General features: G+C 32.7%; 1 pseudogene; it reads left to right on the top strand.

The window, feature by feature from the left end:
• The window catches only part of LOC114396897, a 70532-nt pseudogene that overhangs the window by 39825 nt on the left and 6397 nt on the right, over positions 1 to 24310 (top strand).

Below are 24310 nucleotides of genomic sequence, written 5' to 3'. Positions count from 1 at the left end.
TTAAAATTGTTATTCATAACTAATTTTATGCAGCCTACACTCCTTGCAAGCACATTTTTTTATCAAAATCTAGAAAAATTTAGTCAACTGAGTCCAGCCATAGCAACATGGATTGATCGCATTTCAAAGGAAAAATGGACGATGGATTATGATAGAGAAGGATGTCGATATGGCCACATGACAACCAACCTCTCAGAATGTATCAATATGGTTTTGAAGGATTGTCGCAACATTCCCATAACAGCATTGGTCAAATCAACGTATAGTAGGTGTCGAAACTACTTTGTTGAGCGTGGCCGCCAAGCCCAAAGACAGCTAAATGAAGGACAAGTATAATGTTCAAAGCTTGTTAAAGAACTTAGAAAAAATCAAGAACAAGTTTGTTCGCACATCGTTCGCGTGTATGACATCCACTCCACAAGGTTTGAAGTAGAGGAGACCTTCAATCCTATTATGCAACGTGATGGACAAAAGTGGGCAGTTAACTTGAATGGTCATTATTGTCAATGCGGAAGGTATTCTGCGCTTCATTATCCATGTTCACACATTATTGTAGCTTGTGGTTACGTGAGCATGAACTACTACCAATATATAGATGTTGTTTACACAAATGAGCGCATCTTAAAAGCTTACTCTGCACAATGGTGGCCTCTTGGGAATGAAGCGTCTATTCCTCCCTCTAATGACGCATGGACACTTATCCCTGACCTAACTACAATTCGTGCGAAAGGTCGACCAAAATCAACAAAGATAAGGAATGAGATGGATTGGGTCGAACCATCTGAGCACCGACAACAATGTAGTATATGTGGAGCCAAAGGGCATAACAGGTGTCGTTGTTCAATGCAATATGAGCGTGGGAGTTGTTCAAATCATTGATTTATGTATGTTAGTCAAGTGACTTGCATTTGTTTCAATTCTCTTCAATGTATTGAATTTGTGGGGTTGAATGAATTCGTTAGTTAAAAACATTACTTAATTTAGTTTGTATACATGACTTATTTGTGGGGTTCAATGAATTCGTTATTTAAAAACATAAAAATACACCCTAACCTTAAACCCTAGCCCTAAACCATAAATCCATAACCCTTAACCATTAACCCCTAAACCCTAAGCCCTAAACCATAAACCCCTAACCCTAAGCCCTAAACCATAAACCCTAAACCCCTAAACCTATAACCTTAAACCATAAACCCCTACCCATACCCCTAAACCATAAACCATAACACCTAAACCCTAAGCCCTAAACCCTAAGACATAAACCCTAAAACCCTAAACCCTAAAACCCTAAACCCTGAGCCCTAAACACTAAAACCTAAACCCTAACCCTAAGCCCTACACCATAAAACCCTAAACCCTAACAACCTAAACCCTAAACACTAAGCCATAAGCACTAAACCCAAAACCCTAAAAACCTAACCCTAAACCCTTAAACCATACACCATAAACCCTAAGTTGTTACCCCTAACCCATATACCCTAAACCCTAATATGCTTTTTTTAAAAGTGTACATTGTTAGTTAGTACCAACAATTACATTCGTTAATATACTTTTTTTTTAACTGTACATCGTTAGTTAGTACCAATAGTTAGATGCGCGACATAAACTGTACACATTAGTAAGCCTTAATAAATATCATACCATACATTAAGTGTCAAATTCAAATCACAATAATACAACAACAAATTTAAGCAGAGACATTAAAATCATTCGTTATCATGTCGGTGGTGACGTGAGGATGTGCCACATCGTCGATCCCATCTTTGCACTTGACGATCAAGATTTCTTCTGCCACGATGCCTCCCCGCTTGTACTTCCTCAGCCTCAGCAAAAAACTCCTGACGCAAATCAACACCTAATAAGTCACCCATATTAGGTATTGCTCTGGGTATATTCCATTGCGAAGCTTATGGGGCGTCAGGTGTGGCCATTGGGGCATCATGTTGCTGTGTAGGAGTCATAGTCGGCCATGAAAAATGAGGATGTGTTTCTGCAACACCACCAAACGAATGTTCGCTTACAGACATATCAGTGTGATGACCTTCGAACGGATACTGATATATCTGTGAAGGATACTGAGAAAATGTTGGTGGCGTGTAATACATTCCATGGCCACGCTCCTCAATTTGCTGGTCATATTCTTGCGCTTCCACGGCCTCCCTTCGTCTGTCAAAACCGCGAGTTTCAACACTTGACTAAAGCATGTGAAACTGTTGCGGTGGAAATCGACGCTCTGATGCTGGACCATGTGCCACCGGCTTAGTAATTCTCTCTTGCTCTTCCGATAAAATTGTGATCTTCTCCATATAAAACACGAGATCATCAATTGTCCATGTGTTCCTCCCTTGCGGTGACACCATATACTGTAATGTCTCCGCAACTTCAGCCTGTAATTATTAGGGTCAGTAAATTAATGTCCATGCTTTAAAAAATAAATTGAAGTTAAAAATTGGAAAAAAAAATACCAATGTAGTTGTGTTTGCATTCTTTGGGTCGACAAACATCTTTGTTTTTCCCCTATACCACACCATGTAGGCGGAGTTAAAACTCAATAGGCCCTCATGTCGAGGATACACGTCGACCCTAAACTCAGCTCGATTGTTCCATTGACTGATCATTGGGGCCAACAGTTGGAACCAATTTTCATATTGTTTGCCTTTCAGCGTTAGCCCATGGATATTTAATGGTTGCGAAGGACACTCGGGAATAGGTTGTTGCATTCCAAATTGTCGCAACACTCTATCGGGTTAGTGCCACTCTACAACATGGAAACAAATGGGTGGCACCACCGCGCACCACGCTACGCTACCAACCAAACAAATTGGAGGCAACCACGACATAACAGATGTTGTGTAAGACTCCCACAGAAACTGCATACAATAACAAAGTTGTTAATTTTCACTTAAACATGACATTGTATTTATTGTTTAACGAATAAATTATGATCTTTTTATCTCATGTCATTTCATGATATCCAACTTGCGACGAAATACAATCAGATCATCATTCCCAATATGCTGATTTCCATGTCGCAACCACCTAAAAAAAGTATGAAATCATCAGTGGACACGCGTTACATTATTAATTATTTTCAAATGAAATCTTATTTTTAAAACAACTAACCTGTGTCCGAGTGCTTATTTTCTATCACAGGAGAAGTCCTTTTTGGAGCCAAAGTCGTGCATTGTTCCCATGCCCACATTTGGATTAAGATGCACATACCTCCGATTGATTTAATTTTGTAATCGGTGGCGCTGCACATCTCTCTATATAAATAGGCAAGCACGGCAGGTCCCCATGCATACGTGCTGCACTGCTCAAAGTCCCGTAAAAATTGTAGGTAACGTAGGGAAACTTTGCTGCTGCTTTTGTCAACAAATAGGACTCCTCCTATGAATCTAAGGATCCATGCATGGGTAAACCTTTGTAATTGTTCTACGTTCCCGTCATGGTTATTGATGTGTGAAAAATGATGAGTCAGCCAGCTTAATTTAACGACACTGCCTTGGAGTTCACCTTCCTGTGGTTTGACTCCCAATAATTCTTCACACAATTCAGCCCAATCAAGATTAGTTTGACCAATTAATGGTGCCCCGTCAACACGCAGACCTAATAATACTGAGACATCTTGAAGAGTAATCATACACTCTCCACATCTCATGTGAAACGTATGTGTTTTGGGTCTCCATCTTTCAATCAAAGCAGTAATTAATGAAGCATTTATTTTTAGGTAGTTCATCTTCATTATCCAATAAAAACCACATTGCCGAATGAGAGGAATAATTTCCTCTGGAATTTCTTCTTCCCCTTGATACGTGGAGACAACTCGTCTTATGTGTAATTTACGGCGGTCTTCTTCCCCATTCCAAACATGTTCTGAAACATGCTTAGCTTGCCTCCATAATACATCTCCATCGATCGGGCCAGATTTAATTTTAATATTTGATGAAGATGACGACGAAGATGTCATTGATACTGCAAAATAAAATATAATACAATAAATTCACATAATAATTTATACATTAGTTATAAAGAAAAAAAAATTAACTACATTTACAATAAAATAATTAAATATATATCCCACATAATTTAAATTTTAATAAATAACAAAATATATAAAGAATTTATTTAAATATATAACACAAATTAAATATATAACATAATTGAAATATACAAATTTATTTAAATATATAAAGAATTATTTAAATCTATTCCATAAATAAATTAAATTACATGCAAAAAAAATTTTTAAAAATAACATCATATATATATTTATGGCCATAAATTTATATAATATATATATATAAAATTAATACAAGGTATTATATAACTAACCTAGCATACCAAATTTAAATATTTGTAATTAAAACTAAACCTACACTAAATAATTTAAATTATCAAACTAAATCTAATTTACCATTTAAAACTAAAAGTAAGTAAACACAAATTTTTATAAATAACATAATTTATCATTTTTAACTAAAACTAAGTAAATATATAACGTAATATATAAATATATAAAGTAATATATATATTTAAATAAATAACATAGATTATCATTTAAAAATAAAACTAACTAAATATAAATATATAACGTAATATATATATTTACTAACAAAAACTAAGTAAATATAAGTTTAAATATATAACATAGATTACCATTTAAAAATAAAACTAAGTAAATATAAATATATAACGTAATATATATATTTACCAACAAAAACAAAGTAAATATAAGTTTAAATATATAACATAATATATATATATATATATATATATATTTAATGTAATGTAATATATAACGTAATATATATATATTTAATGTAATGTAATATATAACGTAATATATATATATTTATCAACAAAAATTAATATAATATATATACAAAATTAATGTAATTTATCATGTAAAATTAAAACTAAACCTAATATCATATAAATCTCATATACAAAACTAATCTATCATAGAAAACTAATCTAACGTAATCCACCATAAAAAAATTATACAATGTATCATATAAACCTAAATTAGCATAGAAAATTTATATATATTTAACTAAAACTAAACCTACAACTAATCTAATCTAACGTAATCTACCATAAAAAATTTATACAATGTATCATATAAACCTAAATTAGCATAGAAAATTTAAATATATTTATCTAAACCTAAACCTAATATTATTTAAAACTAAAACTGAAAATAAATCTATTGTACAAATCTATAATTATCAAACTAAACTTAATTTATCATTTCTAACTAAAACTAACTTAAGATAGAAAACTAATAACATATATTACTAATTATCATCAGAATACAAATAAAATAAAAAAATTATTAAACAAACTTACTAAGTGAAAAAACTACAAATGGATTTGTTTTGGGGGAAAGCTTGCTCAAACACAAACACACCAACAGCTTCCTTCTTCTTTCCTGTGTGGATGGTCTACGGCACACGAACACCAACAAGAGCTTCCTTCTTTTTTTCTGCGTTTTTTTCGCGTGAATGGTCTACGGGGGAAGGGGGGATTTAAGCAACTGAAATCGCTGCTGGGGCTAGCGATTTACCCATCTCAAGCAAATCGCCAGTTTGACTGGCGATTCCCTGGTCCTCGACGCGTTGCAGCTGCTCAGTCTGCACCCTCCCTCAGAAATGGCTTCTGCGTCCTGCACGTCTTGCACCCTAGGCCTACCATTTCCGAAACTCGCCAGTCAAACCTGCGGTTTCAGCAGCAGTGACGAACTCGTCAGTGCAAGTGGCGAGATGCCCTTCCACGTGAAGTCGCCAGCAGTGTTGGCGGTTTGCCCAGACATGTGTCGTGTTGCAGCCAAATCGTTATTGGCAATGGTGGTTTGCTTGGAAACTACATGCAAATCACGTAAAAAAGAACACCATGCCGGAATTAGTTCCAAAAGGACCCCATTTGGGGAATAAGTTTTAAAAAGTGCACTGGTTAGGGAAATTTGCCACAAGCTTTCGGGTCCAATTCCTAAAGCTCTCAAGGAAAAGACAGATTTGCAATTAAGGTTTTTAATACAATATTTCAAATTACCTGTAAGTTTGGTGGCGGTCACATTTTAAATGGTCTTACGCCACTGTAAGTTTGGACTTATGAATTATTAGTATATTTTAAATAAAATATTTTATATTACTATTAATTAATAATTAATTTTTTAATTAATTTTTGTCAATAATTCCTACTACTATTATTATATATTCTTCTTTTCTATGTATCTATATAATCAAATAGTAATAAAAAGTATATCATTTTAAAATTTTTAATTTCATTCTTATCTTTTTTTAAGTATTTCTATTTTACGAAATTTTAAATTTTGAAATTACAAATTTTTTATCACTTTTTTTATTTGTTGTTTTATCGTGTTTTTTTGTTATTTCTTGTTATTATGTTAGCCGGCATACCTTTATTTTATTAGCAATTTTTTAAAAATATTATTTTTCAAATTATCATTAAATTTTAAAATAATAATATAACTTTGATTATGTTATCCCTTTGTGTGGTCTGCCTGAATTCTCTACTTGATTCACTACTTGAATTTTAAAATAATAATGTTATTGTTGTTTAGTGTTTGTGCTTTATGTGCCTGTTTGACGGTTTGATTCACTACTTGATTTGATCATTTTGACACCCCTAGTTTTCATGACCTGATGGACCATGACACATCACATTAGATAGGCCTTGATCTGCTAAAGTAAGGTTACTGTAGAGTGTTCCAAACTTCTATTACTTTTCTTTCATTACATTTTCTTGATTTGTTATTGACTGCTAGTGCCTGTATGCTTCAGAATTCTACTGTTTGAGCCATATACTAATTATATAAAATAAATCTAATTTTGCATGTTGTGACAGGGATGAAATTTTGTCAATTTTGGGCAGTTATATTGTCATATTTTTCCCTAGGAAATTAATAGAATAACTGTAATGTGAAAGATAATCTTACATCATGTATTGGAATATGGGGCGACTTATGTATAAGGTTGTCGTAGCTTGGAAGTTTCACTTAGCGTTATTTGTTACGTTAATTCCTCCGTCAAGCATTGCGAAAGTGGACATATTATATTATACTTACTATTGTCTATCTTTCGGACATAATGTACTTTATTACCATAGTGCCTCTTTATATTAAAGTATGTTTAAACTATTATAGGTTCTGTTTCCAAAATGAATGTTCTATTTGTTTTCTTAGTTCTTATGGATACTTTTGCTAAATGATAAGTATCACTAATCTCATCCTTATGTTTTCTACAGGATCATTAGCTTCATATGTGATCGGCATATCTCGTGCACTTCACCACCTGGTATTGCCAAAGTAATTATGAAATTTATGTCCTTTTATTTTCTTTGCCTCATTGTTATTCTTTCAATTAATTGACAAACAAAATGAGTATGATCTTCATTGTGTGCCCTGTATCTAAGCATTTGATCTCTATTTTATATATTAGTCTAATAGTTGCTTGATATTTATAATTCCTTAATTTGGATGTATCTAATTTTCATGTAGGTATGCAACTTTAAACCTAGATGAGGTGCAAGGGTTGCATGAAGTTAATGTAGAGGTTACCTCGTATTTTAATGGTCAATTACATGGAAATAGAATTTGGATTGGGTTAGTTTGGCTTTCTTTGACAGTTTAACTACTGGAAATCTGCATATTAAATGGATGTCAAATAATTTGTAATGACGGACAAAAGAGTTAATGAAAGATGTCTTGTTCCTTATTTAAAATCTACTGATTTTCATTTATTCTATACTTACTCTTGGTGTGTAAGTGGCAGTGTTGTTTTTGCAATTGGAGTCACTCTGATTTTTAGCCATTAGATGATATATGATACCCAGATGATTTTGAAAGGTGAGTGAATTGATATATATAATTATTGGTTTATTTTGCTATATGTTAAGGTTGATTGCTTTGACCTAGCCTATTTTGAACTTTACTTTGTCCACTTTCTTGTATTGTTTCATGCATGGAGTTTTTATATTTTTACTTGTCATCAAACCCATAATTGTATTTTAATGTCTGATAATTTTAATATGTACTAAGTTGGATATCAATTTTAGTACCTAGATATCAATTTTAATGTCTGATAATTTGTCACTTTCAATGTCCTTTCTAAGATGATTATTACGAAATAACCGTCTTTGAAAGGTTTTCACTTTGACATTCAAATACGGTTACTATGAAATAACCGTCTTTGAAAGTTTATACTTTTGACATTGAAAGACAATTATTTCATAATAACCGTCTTTAAAAGTTTCTTCATTCTGACAGTTATTATGAAATAACCGTCTTTGAAAGGTTTCTTCGTTTGACATACAAAGATAGTTATTTTATAATAACCGTCTTTGAAAGGTTTTTGGTTTTCACATTTAAAAACGGTTATTACGAAATAAGCGTCCTTGAAAGGTTTCTTCATTTGACATTCAAAGACAGTTATTATAACCATCTTTAAAAGGTTTTTGGTTTTCACATTTAAAGACAGTTATCACAAAATAACCATCTTTGAAAGGTTCCTACATTCAAAGACGGTTATTATAATAACCGTCGTAAAAACCAATTTCGTTTTCACGACGTTTTAAAAAACGTTTTAAACAACGATGATTGATAATCATCGTTAAATACACTTATTAACCGTCGTAAAAAGCCTTTTTTTTAGTAGTGTAGTCAATTCAGTTGGGTAGAAATTTCCTTTTGTCACATTGTTGACCACTTCAGCATGATCTTCAACTTCACTAAGACCATCTTCAACTTCAGCATAATCATTATCCACATTAGTCAATTCAGTTGTTTAATTTTCTTTACATCAGATTAAAATTAAATTTTTTTTATTGAATCAGACATTGCATCAGAGTCATTAAGTTCTTTGTTTATATGAACAAGGACTTTAGGCAGATATTGACTAGGTAGATATTCTATAAGTGCTTTTAGAGTTGTTCACCAATCAGAATTGAAGTTTCACAAAGGTAGTACGAGTCAAAATTTAATATTGTGTAGAATACTGATCTAATTATAATTTGACTGCATCTAAGTTTCATCCAAACAATTTAAGAATCGAGAAAATGAACAAGATAAAACCATTGCGTACCGGCAAGTCTCAATGACACGGGGATCAAAGTCATCGAGGTCTTGGATCTGGATCTGGAGGCCTTGGTCGTAGCAAGAGATGGATCTGTCAACCTAGTCGAGCATGGAGAAGGTGTCGTCGAGCTGCATGTAGCTGGAGAAGGCGGCGAGGGCATGATCGGCGCCGCGTTCAATGTCGGAGGCTAATGGCGAGGTCGAGGTTGGGCTCTCCCTCGACGGCGCAGCGCTCGAAGGACTTGGAGGCCCGGATGGCGAAGTTGAGGGCCTTAGAAGGCCCATCGCCCGAGGCAATGGTGTCGTGGGCCAACCTAAGGAGGAATGGGCTAAGATCCGGGTTGTTGAGAAAGGCATCTGAGAGAAGCGGAGGGGTTTCTAGAGTTTTCTTTTTAGAGGAGCGAGAAGGAGATGTGGTGGGTGGTTTTTTGGGGAATGGAGAAGGGGTTTTGTTGTTGCCTTCGAATCTTTGGGATTGGCTGGGTGAGGCCGTGGCTGCACACTGCTTGCTCTAACTGGAATGGCAAGGGAAGCTGTCATCAATGGGGAGGATGAGTAATGCAAGCTAGGGTTAGTATGTAATTAGTAAAGGAACGAAGGCGGGTTTTCTTGAAACCCGTAGTTGTTTAAGATTTTGATCATTACAGAAATGCCACGGTGTCATATTCTAAGACGGTTATTTATAACTGCCTTAGAATGTACGACGTAAAAACAAATTTTTGTTCCCCTAATTACAAAATTGTCACCGTGCCATATTCTAAAACGGTTCTCTAGAACCGTCGTAGATGGCGCGTCGTAAAAGCAATGTTTTCAAGTAGTGTACATACACCTCTATCATGGATATAGTACACCATTCGTAATGGGTAATGCAATGGTCCATTCTATTGAGTGTAATTTTCCTAAAATAAACAAAGATTTTTTTCAGTGGTCCATTCTATTGGGTAATGCAGTATTTATATCTTACAACGGTTGAGATAGGTAAAAACAAATGGAGAAGTTAGTCAAAGACATGTTTGGTGAATATGAAAAAGAAAACGGAAAAGATGGATAAAAAGTGGTGTAAAATAGGATTTGTCTACATGGTGGTAAACCCAAGTTCGACTGACAAAATACTCAAGGCCGAACAATTTGGTCTAGAGTAATCATCCTACACACAAATTATTTTTTATTTTAAATATCTTATTAATATCTCTTATTTTTCATAATAAATCTTATAATATTTATATATTTTTTTTATTCTCTTTAGATGTTGGATAATCCAATAGGTGTCTATTAAATATTTTCTTTTAAGTTTATTCACTATAACAAGCTGATTGATAACTAAATAAAAAAATTATGTTTAACTTTTTTGTTTGACAATTTTTTTTACTTAGTTTTTTCAACTTAGATCTTATACGATCCCCATGGCAAATGGAATTAGTGCTATTCATATAAAGTTTTTATGGAGTTGGATTGTTGTCTCTTGAATTTGACACTTTTTGTATGATGAATTTTATTGTCTTAGCTACATGTTAGTTTGTTAGGTGGTAGTGATTAGATCTACTCTCTTTAATTCTTTATTTAATGTTTCAAATCACTTAACAGTGAGAGATAAAATAGAACATAAAAAAGGAGTGATTCCAATTATGCACAATACATGATGGAATGGAAGAAAGGAAATATTCAATAACTCATCGGTTCAAAAAGAATATTGAGAGGTTGAGAAATGGAGAAAACTTTCAAACTTTAATTTAATCAAAATCTGCCTTAATTTTGAGTAGTTCATACACTTTCTTTATATATAAGAAAAAAAATTGTAGAACCTAAATAAAAGGTAATAAAAAATTATATATTCCTAATTAATATTACTTAATTAATCTATTGTTGTGGGGTTTGTTTGATGTTGCGTTATAATTACTAGTTGGGATCTTAATTTGGAACCATGGCGGTGCATGTAGCATTGTGATCTCATTATTTTTGTGAACTGAGGTTGTGTCGCTATCAATTGCATATGTTATGGTAATCATGATTTGAAAAATTGATGTATTGAAGTACTAATATTTAATATATCAACTGTATAAACTTGTTACCTATTCGGTCTCTCTCGTGCTCTTAACAAATTTTGCTATAGAAAAATGCAGTACGTTTAAGTTTTATGCATGGATAAAACCAATTATAGTAAATACAAGAATAATAATATCATACAACTTCTGAAACAAGATGAAAGGTAATTATCTAAAAATATTGTCACTAAACTAAGCTCTATACCAGTACTGATGTACAGCGTCGTCATACTCCGTTACAAAGTTATATATATATATATATATAGTCTTTCTCATCCCTTGAACCATACTTATTATGCTTTGATCAATTCCCGAATAGGGATTCTATCTACCTTAATTGAAGAAATGTCAGTGAATTCTGGCAAGATAGCTAGCTCTAAATTTATCTCCACTAAGGGTCTCCTTATCAAGTAGCACATCCACTAATTTATCAACTGCATCACAGTTATTCCTTATGTGATTCTTTGCAATTTCATATGCTGCCTCTATTATCTGCCTCACTGAGTTATCAACGTCCTCAGCTAGTTTCTCGGACATTGAGTTCCTTGCCAGCATCCTTAGCACAACATCACTACTTTGCACTGCAGGATCAGTCAATGCCCACAGTCCAATCTCTGACATGCCAAACATTGTTACCATCTGTTGCAAAACAAATTAACATTTTGTTAGCATATTGTAATTTCTAAATTTCCTTTCTCACCCCACAAAAGAAACTAATTTTGTTGAGGATCCGGATTGCTATAGTCACTCTTTATACATTCATGCAGTCAGTAATTTAGAGCCGTTAGATGAATATTGGACGGATCAAATTTTCAGTAAATTAGACTTAAAACATGCATTAAGATCGGAGTCATTCAATCATCATTCAATAGTTTTTTTTTTAAAAAAAAAAACAAAGCATTCTCATAACTGAAAGTCATAAAATTAATTTCCCAAAGAACGGAGATCACCAAAGTGAATTTTACCTCTCCTACCAAAGTTTTCTCCATAAGTATATTCTGGGATTAAATTATATATGAATTTGTAATTTTTCTCTCTTAATTCTTCCTTTTTTGAAAAAATAATTATTGAATTAAAATTATTTAAATTTTTGTGCAGAGAATATTAAAATTGATGAATTTATGATGCTTAGCAGGTAAAATAAAGCCCAAAAAGCAGGATAATTCAAGAAGACTGAAATAATTAAGGAAAACATAGCTAATTAAGAAAAACAAGACTAATTAAAGAAAAAATGACTAATTAAGAAAAATAAACTAATTAATAAGACTCCTAGCCTGCACCTGTAAAATAAGACAGAAGAAGGAAAAGATAGAAAAACAAACATTGAGAGTCATTCATTTCCTCTATTTTCTTTCTTATCTTTTCTCCCTTTACTAAATATTTCTCTCTTGCAATTGTAATATATCCATGACAATGAGAGCCTAAACCGCATTTTTTGGGAACTTGGCAATCAACTATTCTTGATGTAATTTCTCTTCCTACCTATTTATGAATATTACATTTGTATTATCTTGCTTAATATTATTGTTTGTTGTTTGATCACCCAATTGCATGATAAGTTTTAGGGGTAACGTTGGGAAACATTATTTTCTAATAGAATTGGAAAATGATATCTACATAAAGTCATCACTAGGAATATCTTGATATTTGTTTAGCCTGTTATACATCGTTATTCTTAATTCAATTTAATGTTTTAATTGCAAAGGGATTTGAGAGAAAAAATAGATAAATTAGGCTCTTTCATGTGAGGGATCAAAGTTAGAGAGTATACCAGTCGATGCAGATGTAAATTGAAATAATTATAAATAAATAAAAAATCATTAACATTACACCAAAGAGTAGCTTTGGTAGGCTAAGTTTCCAACATTCTCATCTTCTGAATTTTCTTCTACAATAATATTGGATTTTCTCATCTTTTCTGTCTATAATTAATTAATTTAAATTTTTGTTTAATTTCTCCTCTTGTTTGATTTAATTTTCTATCAATTTAAATTACTATTTTTCAACAACCTTTTCAAATCTTTTTCTTAATCAAATATTCACCTACATAAGTACAAACAAAATCTCTTGTAGATACAATACTCGGATTTCTATTTTAACTTTACTATTTAGGACGAATTGGTGCACTTGCCCATCCATCAACAATATCCAGTTAGAAAAATAAATCCTTGTCAGCAAATTTAAGGACCTCAACTATGTTGGAGACCTTGTTTGTTGATTCAATAGTTATAAATGCACTGAATGTGTAAATGCTTGGAAAAGTGACTAGAGTACTGAATCCATGTCCATATTTTGTTGATACTACTAACCTTTCTTGCTATTTGTGTAATTTGTTGCAAGTCCTCAAAAGCTCTAGTGGTTATCTCAGTTTCACCAAATATAACTTCCTTTACTGCTCTTCCTCGTAAGCCTCCAACTATTCTAGCAAATAGTTGCTTCTTAGAGATGAGAAATGGATCTTCACCTGGTATGAACCATGTTAAGCCCTGGGCTTGGCCTATCAGAACTAGAGTGACTTTCTGTACTGGATCATGCCCTGGGGTCAGTGTCTTGCAAAGTATAAATGTTATTAAGTTAGACTTCAAAGACAACAATTAAAGTGTTGAAAAATATGAAACACTTACAATTTTTTCACTCTCAAAATTGTTCTAAAGGCCTGTTTAGCTGTTTTCATTGCTTATTTTTATAAATCAATAAAAAATTATTTTCCTTGTTTACATTATTTTCAGTACAAATATTAAAGAAAATTTGGAAATAGAAAGAAACATAAAAATCATTTTCTCAAACCATACTGGCCTTAATTTCTTTTTCTATCAACATATGTATTTGATGTACTTACACAGAAACAGCATGTCCAATTTCATGGTAAGCCACCTGAATTCTGCTTTTGCCATCAGTCATCTTGGTTCCTTCCATGCCTGCCACAATGCCATCTATAGAGTCATCAACTTCTTTCATTGTGATCTTATATTTGCCCCCTCGACCGGAAAGAATGGCAACCTCATTCATGAGGTTTGCGAGGTCTGCACCACTGAATCCGAGATTTCTCATGGCAATGGCACTAAGAGAGACATCCTTGTCAAGCTTCTTGTTGTTATTATGAACTTTCAATATTTCTTCCCTCCCTCTTTCATCTTGGTAATCCAACAGTGACCTATTGGAACAATTGCAAATTGTCATGTCTTATAATTTTGTTGAATTTTTAATAACTACTAACTAGCTTAAAAGCCATACCTACCAACTGATTGATCGATCGTGCAAAACTTTTTATACTACTAGCATATTATAATAAAATTCATTGTCTTATATGTTAAAATTTGTTTATTTTTATAGTAATTACTTTAAAAGCTATATTTATTCTAAATTCTGATTGGTTAATGATTTACAACAACAATGCATGGAAATTAAACTGATAAATAATAATGATATAGGCATTGGCAGGGTTAATTATAAAGGATTCTAAAGTTGCAAGTAACATACCTGTCTATCAAACCTCCCAGGTCTAAGCAATACTGAATCAAGAATTTCGGGTCTGTTGGTAGCAACAATGACTATAACTCTAGTGTTTCCAGTGAAACCATCCATTTCAGTGAGCAATTGATTCAGTGTTTGCTCCCTTTCATCATTTCCTCCACCTATACTTGTACCTCTCTGCCTCCCTACAACATCTATCTCATCTATGAATATCAAAAAGGGTGAATTTTGCTTGGCCTTGTTAAACAAATCTCTCACCCTTGAGGCCCCTACACCCATAAACATCTCAATGAACTCTGATCCAGATAGGGAAAAGAAAGGAACCCCAGCCTCTCCTGCAATTGCCCTGGCCAACAATGTCTTTCTAGTCCCTGGGGGCCCTACCAAAAGTACCCCTTTGGGAATTTTAGCTCCGCAGAAAACTTCTCTGGGGTCTTCAAGAACTCAACAATCTCTTGGAAGTCTTGCTTGGCTTCGTCAACTCCAGCAACATCCTCAGATGTAACTCCTGTGTTTGGTTCCATCTCAAACTTTGCTTTACTCCTGATGTTACACTATTAGAAAATATGCTTTCTACATCGGTTATTTATGACTTTCAACATTGGTTTTTGAACCGACGTTGAAAGTACCGACGTTGATAGTATTATTGTTAACATCGGTTTTTTAAAAACCGATGTTAACGTAAAATTACCAACATCAGTTATATAAATAACCGATGTTGCTAATATGAATTACACCCAAAAAATGTATATTAATGTTGAAAGTTAACATCGGTTTTTACAAAAAACCGATGTTAACGAGTGTGTTAATGTTGACAGTTAACATCGGTTTTCTGTAAAAAAATCGATGTTAACGAATGTGTTAATGTTGACAGTTAACATCAGTTTTTTCAAAAAAATCGATGTTAACGTTAGTTAACATCGGTTTTCTGTAAAAAAAAACCGATGTTAACAAATTTGTTAATGTTGACAGTTAACATTGGTTTTCTGTAAAAAAAACCGATGTTAACGAATGTGTTACTATTGACAGTTAACATCGGTTTTTTCATAAAAACCGATGTTAACTAACGTTAACATTGGTTTTCTGTAAAAAAAAATCGATGTTATTTTCAGGATTTTTTTTAAATAATGTCTCTGTTTTTACAATAAAACCAAAATTTAACCTGTAAATTTAAAATCAGACCACACAGCACACAACATATATCATTTGCATTCTGCTTTCAAATAGGTTTTAGCAAAAAACTAGCTATCAACAAAGGTTATTCAATGTTAAAATGAAACAACAATTGTAATAATAACACGTAATTGTCATAATTTCTTAGCATACTGAATGCCATTTATTGAAAATGATTCTTCTTTAGAGGGATTCATGGACTTGTATACTGTTGCAACTCTATACAATTGTTCACCTTCTGTGTTGTACAATTGTTCTTTTTTTTTTTACTTATTTTGTCCCAAACATTTCACATATATACAAATCAGAAAGAAAATAATAAATTTAGGAGATGTATTTTCATGGTGTGTATCATACGGTCACGTGCAAGACTGCAAGTGCACATGAACACATTAAAGTGGTCGTACTTGGTGAATCAATTCATTTTGAATACGTATATTTGGAACTGCCACTTTGAAATTATATAAAAGGAATTCGCAGATTGATAGTGCTAAATTAATTGAACAATGCATTTAGCTGCATTCGTATACAATTTATATAATTTTTTATCATTGAATTACTGTTAATTTCATTCTGTTTTCCATACGTTCACGGTCTAGTACTTCTTCATATTTCATATTAAAAGTGAATTGAGGTGTTTGTAGAATTAATTTTGAATTAACATGGTTCTATAGAATTGATTGTAAGTAAACATAAGTTTGTAGTATATAATATGATTATTGTTTGGAAATTTGCTACCAAAACTGATTTTGTGGGCAATTACTAAAATGACTTGAGTTCAAGAGTACACATTGAACAAATAGCATGACTAATAATACGACTCAAGTTAGTGTTGATTCAAAAGCTATTTCTAAGAGCTTCAAATTCAATGAAAAGTCTAAAACTTAGAATCATGTTTTTAAAACAATGTTAAATTAAATATCATAGCTAATAAAAAATAATGTTTAACCCATCCTAAGTTCAAGATAAGACATGATACAAAGTCCAAACGCACCTCATATAGATATGTTCACTGTATTAATTCATTGGCAGTGGTGACAGGTGTAGGCTGCAAAGGAAACGCGTATTGGTCACATTGAGATGTTTGTTAGATGAACACATGTAGTTGATGAGACTGCAAGTCCAACACAGTTGGTTTCACAAGTCAGAAACTTCATTTATTGCATTCAATTTGATTTTTTGGTACCACAATTTTGACTTGTTTAGAGCTTACCTGAGAATAGGAGGGAAACCTGGTACTAAGTAGCCCCCGTCTTAATCAGTAAAATACACTTTGACAAATGAGCATAATGTTGCTAGAATTGAACTGTGCAAAAATATAATATCGAGTTTAATTCTTTTAACAAATGTAATTATAAAATGAAAACACTTTCATAGAAAAGAATACATATTCATTCAAGGAAGTCGTAATCACCCATGACGAGTAACAAGTGTAAAATATTCTTAAGGGGTTTCCTAGACTATCAATGATAGGAAACAACAGGATCTTGAAACCTATGGTTCTCACAAACAATCAATAAACAATAATAGATAATGATGTGTACCTTTCTCCATAGGAAGACTTGTACCTTTCTCCATAGGAACTTCTTTCCGGTTCACTTTGATTTCCTTGAAAGATGAGAGAAATAAGATTTCACTTCCTTAGGCCTTTCTTTTCTGCCTCTCTCCATTCGTGATGGTTATGGGTGAGAGAGAACACTTTCTGGTCAGGTAGGGGACCTTATTTCACGTTAGTGGGTATTAAGCCATTTTTATAACCACTACTCTCATTAAGTAGCAGTTAACCCTAGAAATTTCTCCTAGCTATTAAACACAATTACAATTTAGTCCTTAATCATTAATTATTTACTTATTAGTCCCTACATAAGTCACATGTCTCTCACATGAGACATAAATTCTAACATTCTCCCACTTGGCTCATGTGACATTAATAAACATTATGGACTAAATAAATAAATAGATTAACTAACATAATGCGCATTGAAAATTGACTAAATTGTTCTATACATTGGGTACATCATAATTTCATGATTAAGAATAAGAACCAATTCGAGTCATGGCGGTTGTACATCATCTAATCGACATAGTACCTTCCATGTACTACAAATTAGTCTTCTCCTTAATATGATCATTAGTTAGGAGTACATAATTGGTCCAACATAATGTCTTCATTCAAGACAAAACCTGTTAACATTACTCTAACACAAACATGCATGCAAACATAGAGAACAGGTAATCAGAAACATATCATAATTGAGCTTAGAGTGTCAGCAAAATTACATAAGGTAAATTACACTTAATGATCATCAATAACAATAATGCCCATACTTTCAACGTGTTCTATAATGTCTTGGGCAATAATCCCTTATTCAAAGGGTCAACTATCATAAGGTTTGTGCTAATATGTTCTATTGATACACTTTGTTTCCGAACTTTTTCCTTCACGACAAAGTACCTCAATTTCATATGCTTAGCACCCTTAGAGTACTTGTCGTTCTTACAAAAAATATTGCTGTGGAGTTATCACAATACATTTTCAGCGGCCTAGCAATACTGTCGACAATTCCAAGCCTTGAAATAAAGTTCCACAGCCAATTAGCCTAAATTGTAGCCTCAAAACATACTACAAATTCAGCTCTCAGATGCAACAACAACTGATGCATACAAAATTACTTTCATTTGTTTTCGTTCCATATCATTTCTAGGACATTGTGTGAAACTAACTCTGTCTCATTTCTAAATTAGAATAGGCGATGTTAAACACCTTTCCATCTTGAATCTCTCTAGCACTTTATCGATATATATACTTTCTGAGATAAGCCTAATAATCCTTGTGATCTATTATGGAATATTTCTATCCCTATCACATAGCTTACCTCACCCATATCTTTCACTTCAAAGTTTCTAGAGAGAAATTTCTTAGTCTTATGAAGAAGACCAAGATCGTTAGCTGGAAGCAAGATATCATCAATATACAGAATTAGAAAATAACCTTACTCCCATTGACCTTCAGATACATACACTGATAAACAGTATTTTCCTTAAATCTAAAGGAAATAATGGTATTATTAATCCTCAAATACCATTGGCGGGAAACTTGCTTTAAGACTGTATATTGATTTCTTTAGTATGCACACCATATGCTTATTTCCTTCAACTGAGAACCCCATTGGTTGGTCCATACAAACATTCTCCTCTAAATCTCTGTTCAGAAAGGCGGTTTTCACATCTATTTGATGTAGCTCCAAGTCATAATGGGCTACTAATGTCATGATAATCCTGAAAGAATCCTTTCGTGAGACATGTCTCTTTATAATCAATGTCATCTTTCTGAGTAAATTCATTAGCAACAAGTCTAGCCTTGTAACGTTCAAGGTTGCCATGAGAGTCACGTTTAGTCTTGAAGACTCACTTACAACCAACTCTCTTACAACCCTTTGGTAATTCTATAAGGTCCCAAACACCATTATGTTCCATGGAATCTATCTCTTCTTTCATGGCATTTAACCACTTCTCAGAATTATCACAACTTACAACTTGTGAAAACAAAATTGGATCATTATCATTAATGCTTAAGTTTGTTTCTGTTTCATGTAGGTATACCACATAATCATTTGAAATAGCTGGTCTCCTTTTCTCTTTGAGACCTTCTTAATGCTACTTCTTGTGGTTCCTCCATAATAGGTTCATTATGCATCATGGGTTCATTATTGTGTTGCTCCTCTCCATTAATTTTGTAGTAATAACCGAAGGAGCAATCACCTTACTGTTAGAGGCATAAGCTAAAAGGACTTACACTCTAACTTCTTTAATTTCCATTTCTCGTGGAACTGTACTCCCACTGATTTCATCATTTCCAATGAACCTTGCATTTCCAGTTTTGACAATTCTCATACTATGATTAGAACAATAAAACATATACCCTTTTAACTTTTCTGGATAACCAATGAAATATCCACTGATTGTTCTTGCATCCAATTTTCTTTCTTGCGGATTATAAATCCTTATTTTTGCCTGGCAACCCCAAACATGCAGGTGCCTTATACTAGGTATCCTATTTGTCCATAGTTCAAAAGATGTCTTTGTAACTGCCTTACTAGGAACCCTATTCAACAAATGCATGGCAGTTTTCAAGGCATACATCCACAAAGATATGGGTAAAGTCTAATTGATTAACATACTCCTAACCATATCCATTAAAGTTCTATTACGCCTTTCTGATACACCATTTTGTTGTGGTGTACCGAGAATTGTGAATTGCACACAAATGCACGTTTCTGAACAAGCTTAGCAAATGGACATGGGTGTTGCCCGGTTTCATCATATCTTCCGTAATACTCATCACCTCTATCATATCTAATAATTTTCACATTTATGTCTAATATCCCTTTTACTTCATTGTAGTAAATTTCTAAGGCATCCATTGCCCAAGAAATCTCGGGCAGTAAGTAGACATAACCGTAACGTGAATAATCATCAATAATGGTGATAAAGTATCATTCCTTTCCGAAAGAACTAACATCAAAAGGTCCACAAATATCAGTATGCACAATTTCAAGAAGCTGAGTGCTTCTTGTAGCTCTTTTCTTTATATGTTTTGCTTGTTTTCCCTTAATACAACCCACACAAATATTTAGATCCGTAAAATCTAGATAAGGAAGAATTTCATTCTTTATTAATCTTTCTATCCTTTCTCTAGAAATGTGACCTAAACGTTTATGCCACAAGAAAGTAGATCGTTCATTCACTAAACTATGTTTAGTGCCAACATTATGATGCAGAGTTAAAATAGTTTCAGCATACAAACTGTTTAATTTCAATTTATATAAACCATCACAAGAATACCAGTACCAATGAGATGATTATGCTTAAATAAATTGAAACATTCATTACCAAAATTAAAAGAGTATGCAGTAACATCAAGTTTAGATAATGAAACTAAATTCCTAGATAAACTAGGTACATAAGGAGTTTCCAGTAAATCTAAACGATGTCCAGTGTTGAGTTTTAAACAATAAGTCTCAACTGTTTTCACTGGAACTTTCACTTCATTCCCCATGAAAATCAACTTCTCATTTGGGCTTATGGTTTGGATTGTAAGGAATCTCTGCATAATGTTAGAAACATAAGTCATACATCCAAAATTAATCCATCATGTATCATGGGAAACTTCAGTTAAGTTTGATTCAAAACATACATGAGCATTAAGCTCACAATTCTTTTCGAACCAAGACTTACACTTTAGGAAATCCCTTTGGAAATGTTTTGATTTCACAAAATTGACAATTATTGCCCTTTGATACCTTTCTTCTGGATTTGCAAAGAGTCGTCATTATTCTTTAATGACCCTTTGCCTTTATCATGCTTCTTCATAAATTTCTTTTCAAGCTCCTTGATTCCCTTGGTGGCTAACATAATGGACTATGTGACTTTCTTGATTCTTAAGCCTCGTTTCTTCCTGAACTAACATACTGTGCAATTCATGCACATTTCATTTATCTTTCATGGTATTATAGTTCATTTAGAACAGGCCAAACTCAGACGGTAATGAGTTTAGAATAAACTGAACAAGAAAGTTCTCATTCACAGCCATTATATTCCCAAGGTCTTAAGTCTTGTTGCAATGTTTGTCATCTTAATGACATGTTCATACATAGTACGTGAACCATCAAACTTCATGGTGGTCAATGTACTCATTAATGTCCCAACAACAGACTTATCAGCTGTTTGAGAATACTCTCCCACTAATCCCATAAACTTTTTAGCACTTTCAATTTTAGGGAGAGTTGTCTTAATACTGTCTGCAACAGTCATTCTCATCAACATTAGGCTGAGTCTGTTAGGTCTTTCCCAAGTTTTATAATGAACTTTCTCTTCATTGCTACTAACATCAATAATAGTAACAAACTTCTCTTCCAACATAGCAAGATTATGATCCAAAACACCGAGGTGAAATTGGACTTGCTCATTTCAGTTAGAAAAGTTAAGCCCATTAAAATTGGCTCAGATGATACATAAGAATCTAATGAATTCAAAACATGTATTACATAATAAAATTCACATAAGTGTTTTGAGACATAAAATACATGTCATACATATGATTCATTCAGATAATGGACAATGTATATTGATGTTCTCCTTTGGGTGATACACCAACATACAACATACAAGCATAATGATGCTAATAAAATTTTAACATTATTTGGCAATTAAATATGCACCAATTAGTAGTATTTATTTCCTTTGGGCATATAAATAAAACTAATGATACACACAAATTGCCTACAATTATATTCATTAATTATAAGAACAACTAATCAACCTTTGGGCGATCCATAAATGCCTTACAACAATGAATTTCAATTACCCATAAACCAATAATCATATAATTTAGCATCCATTATTCTATGAGTAATTGGAATAATCATTAAGTTGGAATTAAATAACCTTACAAATTTGGCCACTTTGGTGACTAACAAATTCAACATACATTTAATTCCAACCAAATATGTATGGCCTGCACATACTTATTGCTATTAACAATTCATAGCCATTCTATTAATTTCATTCCAGGCCATAAAATAATATTTGCATTTGTTTGTGTTTTTGCATTCAAACACGTTCAAGCAAATATGTAGCATATACATATATTTACTGCTACCAATAATGGCAAAACATTCATATTAATTTAATTACAGAACATAAACTTTCAATCCTTTAATCAAGTTCAACAATAATTTTTCGGAAAAAAAAAAAAGATCAAGTGGGATTGGAAATAGCAAACATAAGGTTGCAAATAGCAATTTCCAAAATTTCATATTCTTCCTACGACAAACGTACCTGCACAGCTTTTCAAAATTGAAATTGAATCTTTACGTTTAGGCACGCTTCCTTTCTTTCAACATTTGATGAAGTAAAAACTTTCTCTATATTTAATATATACATGTCGTGCAGCTTTCTCTCTGATAATCATAAGTTTTCAAATAATCTTTCTCCAAAAATTGGTATTCAACAATAATAAAATATTGCCAATAAAACAATACATGCAGCGGAAAATAAAATTCCTAAATTTCATAATTAGGATTTATGCATAAGTGAGAGAAATTAAATTATCCCTAAATTTCATAATTAGGGTTCATACATAATTGAAAGAAATTAAATTATCCCTAAATTTTATAATTAGGGTTCATGTATAATTGAGAGAAATTAAATCATTCTTGGAGAATCATAAATTTCATAACACATGCTCTGATACTACATGTAAAATATTCATAAGGGGTTTCCTAGACTATCAATGATAGGAAATAACAGGATCTTGAAACCTATGGTTCTCACAAACAATCAATAAACAACAATAGATAATGATGTGTACCTTTCTCCATAGGAAGACTTGTACCTTTCTCCATAGGAACTTCTCTCCGATTCACTTTGATTTCCTTGAAAGAGGAGAGAAATAAGATTTCACTTCCTTAGGCCTTTCTTTTCTGCCTCTCTCCATTCGTGATGGCTATGGGTGAGAGAGAACACTTTCTAATCAGGAAGGGTACCTTATTTCACATTAGTGGGTATTAAGCCCCTTTTATAACCACTACTCTCATCAAGTAGCAGTTAACCCTAGAAATTTCTCCTATTAAACCTAATTACAATTTAGTCCTTAATCATTAATTATTTACTTATTAGTCCCTACATAAGTCACATGTCTCTCACATGAGACATAAATTCTAACAACAAGACTATGCTTTGAACAGAGTTTAGGAAAGGATTAAGACTTTTAAATTCAATTCCAATTAGATGTGGCCTAATGCTTCATCATTCAAATCGTTAAGCCAATAATAGCTCTACCAGAGGACAATGTGGCCTAATGCTTCATCATTCAAACTTCTAACACCGTATTCCACTATCCTTCTTTTGGGACCGACAAAGACACCAAGAAAGAACGAAAATGCAAAAATCTAAATTTAAATGTGTTCTTTGTTTTTAAACTAAGAAATAAAAACATATATAAACAGTCAACCTTGACGAGCTTCATGGTGAGTCGAAGATGAAGACTCGGTTGCGCTCTCTATTCTCTTTTCTGTGAAGCAATATAGAGAAGAAGAAAAAAAAAGTGTGAAAATTTTCTTTTGCACAAATTAATATAATAATGCAGAAATTTAGATGACAATAGCAACGATGCAGTTCAGAGAAGACGAAGACTTACCTTGGGCGACCACCACGATGGCAACGAGGGTTTTAGGGCAAAAAATTAAAAGTGAGAGTGAGACAGATGAAGAGAAGAAGAAGTGGTTCCTTTGTAAGGGCTTAAGGGATAATTTTGTGATTTTGAATTTTGAATTTCCAATCAAAGTAGAGAAAGTATTATTGAAAATAAATTTATTGTCTTAAAATTAATTCTCTATCTGCACTTTTTTCTTCTTTTACAAAAAAAATATATGATTTTTTTTCTCTTTTACCTTAATTTTTTTTCCGATTTGCATACTTCAATAGTTTAATTTGATAAAATTAATAAATCAATTTTATAAAA

This window comes from Glycine soja, chromosome 18, assembly GCF_004193775.1.
Source record: "Glycine soja cultivar W05 chromosome 18, ASM419377v2, whole genome shotgun sequence".
Classification (NCBI taxonomy): Eukaryota; Viridiplantae; Streptophyta; class Magnoliopsida; order Fabales; family Fabaceae; genus Glycine; species Glycine soja.
Note: the sequence above shows the minus strand (reverse complement) of the source record. Positions and strands in the feature narration are given on the sequence as shown.